This window comes from Solanum stenotomum, chromosome 1 (assembly GCF_019186545.1).
Source record: "Solanum stenotomum isolate F172 chromosome 1, ASM1918654v1, whole genome shotgun sequence".
NCBI classification, from domain to species: domain Eukaryota; kingdom Viridiplantae; phylum Streptophyta; class Magnoliopsida; order Solanales; family Solanaceae; genus Solanum; species Solanum stenotomum.
The window spans coordinates 26,911,158-26,918,983 of NC_064282.1; the positions used below are offsets into that span (position 1 = coordinate 26,911,158).

At 26.2% G+C, this 7,826-nt stretch overlaps 1 protein-coding gene across 1 annotated transcript in view; it reads left to right on the top strand.

The window, feature by feature from the left end:
• Positions 1–7,826, top strand: part of LOC125858923 (uncharacterized protein At4g15545) — a 954,564-nt gene that overhangs the window by 225,845 nt on the left and 720,893 nt on the right. The window lies entirely within an intron of this gene.

The following is a 7,826-nucleotide window of genomic DNA, read 5'->3' on the forward strand; positions in this document are numbered from 1 at the left end:
ATTCCAACTCATCCCTTTAATGTCAAGTCAAAGAAATATTGTATACACTTGGGGATGTTTGATGGTTGATTAGTACATAAATTAATAAATTATTTATGTATTAAAATTAATATACTTTTTATAATTATGATTGACAATTTATAATTCAGCACAACTAAAAAAATCTATAAATTATAAATTAAAATTTATGTATTATATTATGTATGATAGAACAAAAAAATTAAGGTTGTTCAAAATCAAACTGCACCTAATAATTCGAATAAAATAAATAATTAATTTAATGGTTTCGATATCAATTTTGTTTATTATCTATATCATTCAGTATATAAAGTTTTTGACTCTTAATTTAGTTTCATACTTTTCATATATGATTGTCTCAGGCTCTCGGTTATTCAATAAGGTGTCAGTGTTTGCTTTGAGCAAGATGATCAACTCATATTTCATGGTTCATTTGGTTTGTCATCTTACTTAATTTCTAATTGTTTTCCAAAAAAAAAATATGTGTGTATAACAATAAATTCGATAACAGAATCAACAACGATCAATAACTTATAAATCGATATCATAACAATTTAGCGTGTTTACAAATCGATACTTAATAAGGAATCAATATACTTCAAAACCGAACCAAATCAATTGATACCCAACTCTAGAAATAACTAATACATGAATAACTAAATGTTGCATAACTATTTCTTGTATAATTAATCTCTAATTTACTAAGATTTGTGTGGCGCTAACTAAAAATTAATCTACCATTTAGTCTCAAGAATAAGAAAGATTGAGAGTACAAGTTTACTTTTTTAAAAAAATAATATTAATATTAAGTGTTAATACAAGAATGGTGATATTAGTCGATATACTATTAGAGTTACTCACTGATCTTGTTGGCCTGATAAAAAAAGTTTCAAACTCATCCGCTTTAATAATTTGACGAACAAATAAAGGTAAAACTATCCAATCTAAAGAAAAAAAAATCTAATTTGATATTTGTCCTTCCTTAGCTATTATGTTGGCCGCTCAACTTTGCACTTGTAACTATGTCTTATTTGGAGGTTTCAATTTGCAGTGTTTTGAATTTGAATTTTGATTCTCATACTTAGGAAATGCATAATATGCAACACAATTCACAGCTTTTAAAATTATGATTGTGCATTTGTGATTATATATTTCCTTGACAAAGACTTGCACTAAAATCAGTTTATTGTTTGTCTGCCTAGTAGAGTAGTTCATAAAATGGCACATTATAGACTATGCTTTTATAGTTTATTCTGTTTTGTTTTGATTATTATAGTAAAAAAAAGGTCTAGTAAGTGGGTGAGAATATTAAAATGATGAATGAATTACTTGTTTTAATCACATGCAAAATTGAAGGGCTGAAATTACATTGGGACAGACGACATATAGTACCCACATTATGGACCTTTTGAATTTTTGCTAGTACAAAAGAATCGGAAAAAGGCAAAGAACTCATTCACAACTCGTTTTAAAAAGTCGAATACACACGTAAATTATTATAGTCGATTATTACAAATTTATACAATTTAAGTATAATATTATTTTCACAGTATGTGATATTTTATACTCGTTCGCTATATTAGCATCACATCAATGTCATGTTAGAAATTATAATTTTTTATATTCTTTGGTTTTCTTTTCTCTATTCGTTAAGTTATCTTTTATTAACTATATTTTATACTAACTAATCTCTAATTGATCATTAAAATCCTTTAATAATTATATCTTTTTCATTACTAAGCCTCATTCACTTCATCTCTTATCTTGCCTGAAAAATCATGTTTGGCCACCTTCACAAATGATTCCTTGATCTTTACCAGTTACCACCATTAGATCACCTTCAATTCTTCTTCTTCATCATTCACCACCATTATTAATATTGATTTCTTCAATTCACTCTTCTTTACCACTCACCACTAATAAGTCTGTCATTGTATTTTATTTTTAGACCCAATCACAAAACAAAACTATCATTGCTATCAATTTCTTCGACCTCTCTTCTATCGCTTTTTTCATTAATTTTTTAGTGAGGTGAGAATTTTTTTTTAGAGGGAATGAAGAGAAAAATTGAATATGATGGAGATGATGATATCGTGATTTTCGACAATGAGAGTAAAATTAATAGAAATATGTCGGTTCTTCTTTATTGATGTTTTGCTTGGTATTAGAGAGGTGTTAATTATTCAATACATTCATAGTTTCAATAGTCATTTCTTATTCGAGTTGCCTCTAGATAAAGTGTGCTTGCCTATAGATACAATGTACTTACCTCTGGATACATTGTTTCTAGTGAATGTATCTCACATCCCTCCTCTCTCACTCGACTTTATCCCCTCTCTCATTCGCTCAACCCTCTCGCTCTCTCATCTCTCTACATATTTGTATTTGTGTTTTACATTTTTATGTATCCATGTACACAATAATAAATATGCACTGATATGTCCAATGTGTTTGTGTATATCAATTTCATCTGGTGTATCCGATATCAAATATTTAGTATATCAAGAATCAGTTTCATGTGTTCAGTGTATTTGTACATAATTAAATATTGGTTCTGAGATACCATGATGTATCCAGTGTATATGTGATGTATCTGGTGTATTTGTGCATTAATACATCTATTTGGTATTGTGATGTATTAGTGTATTTGTTAATATATACATACTTACAAAAAGACGAAGATATTGTTATCCAGAAACACATGTATGTGTGCATACATATATGTATTTGATGTAATTATGTTCTAAGTATATAATAATTAGAAAAAGATGATGATGAAGAAGAAGATATAGTTATCCAAATACATGTATTTGTGCATGATATATGTATATGATGTAATTATGCCTTAATTAGTGATTTGCAATGACTATTTAATACTGCCTCCGTCCATTTTTAATTGTCATAACTAGGGTACATCGCCGCGCTTTGCGCGAGGGTTAAAAGATATGTGTTAAAATATTTTTTCTTGTTTATTTCCATTGCACTGAATGGGGAATCGTTAGTATGTTTTGATGATCCTCCTTGCTTTTTATTAAGATGCCAAAGAGATTGAACTTTTATATTGTAATATCTATCATGAATACTTTTGTGAATGTGTTTGAAATGTTTTTTAATGTAAAATAACAGTAAAAATATAAAGAAATACATCAACAACGTCCTATCATTTGTTATTAGATTGTTTTTTAGAAAATATATTCTCTAATAAAAAAATGTTTCATCTCCCTATTACATTGAAACCAATTCATGAAAAACGTCATGTCATTCTTCTTTGTGTATATATTTTTTCAATTGCTCTTGTTCCTTTTTGAAATATGCAATTCGCTATTGCATAATATTTCCATACATCACTTTAACCGCTTTGCTTGATTTTTCAGTTGCATTTATATTTAACAATAAATATTTTGTTAATTGTATAGAAGTACAACTTAATATAGTTATGATTATTATCATTAATATTTTACCTTGACAATTCTCTGAACTAATTTATTGGGGATGAGCCATGATTTTTTTTATCCATTGTAGTACTTTTGTATAAGTATTTGTCAAAGTCAAACTAAGGATAGAGTGTTGCAATAAAATGTAATTTAAATATAATAATATTGAACATTTGAAAAACTAACCTCAATTAATCACTATGAGCAGATGGTGACTATGAAGATAAATGGTGTGTCTTGATGTTTTTAATTTTGTTTGTGGTATTTATACCACTTTTTTTATTTGTTGATTGTGCTTTCTATTTAATTGTTTAAATGATGAATTAATTATTTGAATTTGTTAAATGTTTGTGTAAAGACAAGTGTCAAGATTTTAATAAATAATTGGAGGAAAGTTGGGGATTTGGTTTGATATTTATTTATTATGAAAGATCTATTATTAATTTATTATGTAAATATAGTAAATGAAAAGGTGTAGAGGATTAGTTTAGGATGGTGTAATTGTATAAAAATTAATTCATAAATATGCAAGTTCATTAACACATAATGTAACATGATTCTGTAATATTGTTGGTATTTTTCTCTATTTCTCTCTTTTGAAAAATTGGTGTATTTATACAACTTTTTTCCTTACTTGGTTGTGCTCTCCGTTTAATTCATTTAAATAATGAGATTATTTTTGAAACAATTCCATGGAGAATTGCTATTTATAGATTGATTAATCATGAAAAATAAAGTAGAAGGAAGTTGAGAAGACATGATATTTAAGTAGAGAATGCAAATAGATAGATATTTCTTTTGTAACTCATGAAACACACTTTTTCTTAAAAAAGAATAATAATTATCATTTGCAAAAGTAAATTTTAATAAATTTTGTAATAACACTTGATCTAAAGTACTATAATCAATAGACATTTTCAATAGTGAGACGCACTAAAGCACTATACGGAAACCTATATACTCCTAATTTGTAGTAATCTTTCAAACAACAAATGTTAAATATTTAATAGAATAACTATCTTCTTTTTTTTAAAAGAGAGAATAAAAAACTTAAGAACTTCTAATCATAATAATAATAATAAAAAAAAATATTAAAATATGAAGATCACAAAGTTACGTATTAATAGTCAATTTTTCTATGAATTACTATATTTGAAAATTAATTAACTTTACATTTCCATGTTCTATCATTATAATTAATAAAAATTTGATCCACATAACTATAAAATTACATTTACATGCTTTCTTGAGTAGTATACTTGTATATGTTAACTCCATTTTCTGCTTTTATTTTTAAAAATATTCAAACCTGAAAACACGGAAAGTTAACCTTAAGCAACAAAAAAAAAATATAAAAATAAAATTAACTAATCAAGAATATTTAGCTATGAGTTAAAGAGGAAAGAAAGAACCTACAAAGAGAAGCAGAGAGAAAAAATCAAATCATTTTTTCTAAAAAAAACCTCATGATTCATATAATCAAGATTTTTTAAAAAATAAACAAATATATAATTACAATAGAAAAAAGTGATAATATATTATGCATGTCAAATCATTTTACCTCGTAAAAACAAACTACGTAAAAATGTCTAATATATTCATTATAGATCTTTCTCCTGCAAAATCAAATCAAAGAAGACAAAAAATTAACCAACCAATGAAACAAAATATGAAGATTAAAAAAAATGAAAATAAAATAATCATCATATATGTCTCAAAATAGATTTTTATCATATATGCCTCAAAATAGATTTTTATAAGTGTGATTTTGATGAGTTATAAAATTGTATATTAAATAATTTGAAGGTTATGAATATGAAAGGTTAGGAGTTATAGATGATACTAAATTAATTATGTAATTGAAGAGGTAGGAATTAAAGAGATGATTTTATAAAATAAAATAATTAAAAAAAAATAAAAAAATTCTTGACCATTGAAAAATGCCACATCACTTTTTTTTGTTTATCTAGCTTTATATATATACATATAGATTTAAAAGACATATTCATTAAAAATAGCCAATTAACCATATTTAATTAGAAACAAAATCCTTTTGACCAATGTAGCAGTAAGGTTCTCTCCATCTAATTTTTGTATTAAATCCGTTTATCATTATTACACCATTTAAGTTTCTTGTTCATTGCAAGAAACTAAACAAAATTAAGAGTATTAAATGCATGAGTGATCGTTGAGTTCTTTTGATATATATAGAATATAAATAAGAAAAATAGAAAAAAAAATGTTTTAAAAGGGGAAAAAAATAAAAATGCAATGAATACCATATAGAGGTGCCACATCACTTTTTCTATATTTAACTTTACATATATATATAGAGAGAGAGAGATTTCTTTTTTAGAATCAAACTATAAAAACTTTGACTAATATTTTACAATGTATTTTTTTGATATGCAAAAATTGTAATTTATAGCTAATTCTTGCTTTCATGAAGCCGACCTTAACAGACATCTCTTCCATATCCGAAATGGACTCACTCTACAAATAATTGATTCAAGAGTACTTTTCATATAGTTTTTTGAATATCTAAATTTTTTGTTGAAAATATCAAATTAATGTAATCTAATTTAAACTTTGAAAATTAGTCAAATTGATTTTCGAAAAATGCAACATGACAAATAAAAATGGGCGAAGGAAGTATCGACTATGTAGCCGTTATTTATTACAAGAAAAATCAACCAACAAGCACCCTTTAAATATTTGTCACACTTTAGGATTCTTGAAAGATTCCCTTTAGTTATTATTATTTGATTTGCGTGACTTCGAAAAATTTCGAGCGCCATCATAATTAAAATGTTTTTTTTTTATCGTAAGACGATGAGTTGTACTCATTATTTAAAAGAAAGTAAAATAAAAAAATGAAAGGAGGATTATGGAAGGTAGAAAAAAATTATATATCTTAATTAGTTGGAAAAAATCATCACATCCCCCTTTGCTTATGATGATCCTTTTACTAAATCATGTATAAATTGCTAAAAAAAATGTAAAAAAATTGAAGATAAAAGGACACATAAAAAAATCTAATTTGAATAAGGTCTCTAATTTGTAAGTATTTTTTTATTACCTAAATGTTAAATGTGTTATAATGGGGAATTTATCCGCTGGTTGGTAAACTCAACTTTCATTTTTTTGGTGTGGGTTTTTGATTCACACCTTATAACCCCATCCCTTGTTTACCAGATTCGACTCTCCTTCGTGACTCCTTCTCTCCATTTTATCAAGTGTACATCTAGATGAGAGACATGCGTCTTATTTAAACTTTAAAGGTCAATATCATATAATAATAAGAAGTTAATAAACCTTGTTAAGCCAATCAATTTTGAAAAACTATTCTCCAAATTTGATAAGAACGAGATGTTTCCTACATATTTTGATATTCATTAATATTATTAATTTCATCTTGTATTTTTATATTTAAATATTCAATTATATGATATCTAAGGTGAGAATCAACTAAACAAATTTTTGTGCTAGTAAACTTTATTCTTGAAATATTATATGTTGAGAAACAAAAAAAAAATAAAGAATTATCAATACTAGCAAAAAACAAAAAATGAAAGAGCAGAAAAATAAAAATAAAAAATAAAAAGACGAGAGGTTATTAGGATCAAACGTAAAATACCAAAATTATTCCAAGGAAAAATGTGACTACTGTGTTTGAAGGGGAAAAAAGAAATATTCTTTTATCTTCTTTTTTTTTGTGAAATAAAAGAACACTTGTTTCAAAGGCAAAATATTTTTAAAGATTATTATTTATCACATTAAATTTAAACGTTTTATGTTCTACAATTTTAATATTTAAATATAAAAATATAACATGAAATTAATGATATTAGTGAATATCAAAATTTGTAGGGAATATCTTGTTCTTACCAAATTTGAAGAGTAGTTTTCTAAAATTGGTTGATTTAACTATGGTTATGATATTATTTAATAGGTGGAATGACCTGGAGACCCCTGTACTTGGCTCCGTTTGTAAGTTGGACCCTCATACTTATCAATTTGTCAACTGAAACCCTAAACTCATCAGAGCACAATATATATTTTAAATCTTTGTTAGGTGGGTGGTTGATTTGTAGTGTAAAAGAAATGTGGGTTGAAAAGTAAGTGGATGAAGGAGAGAATGAAGAGGAAGAGAGTGGGTGTGGTGGGGGTTTTGATGAGTTTAGGGGTTCAAATAAGTAGGAGGGTCCAACTTACAAACAGAGCCAAGTATAGGAGTCTCCCAGGTCATCGCCTATTTAATATAATATAATCTTAACCTTTAAATTTTAAATAAGACGTATGTCTCTTATCTAGACGTGTATTTGATGAAATGGAAAGAAAGTGTCATAGAGGGAACCAAGTCCCTATTTACCC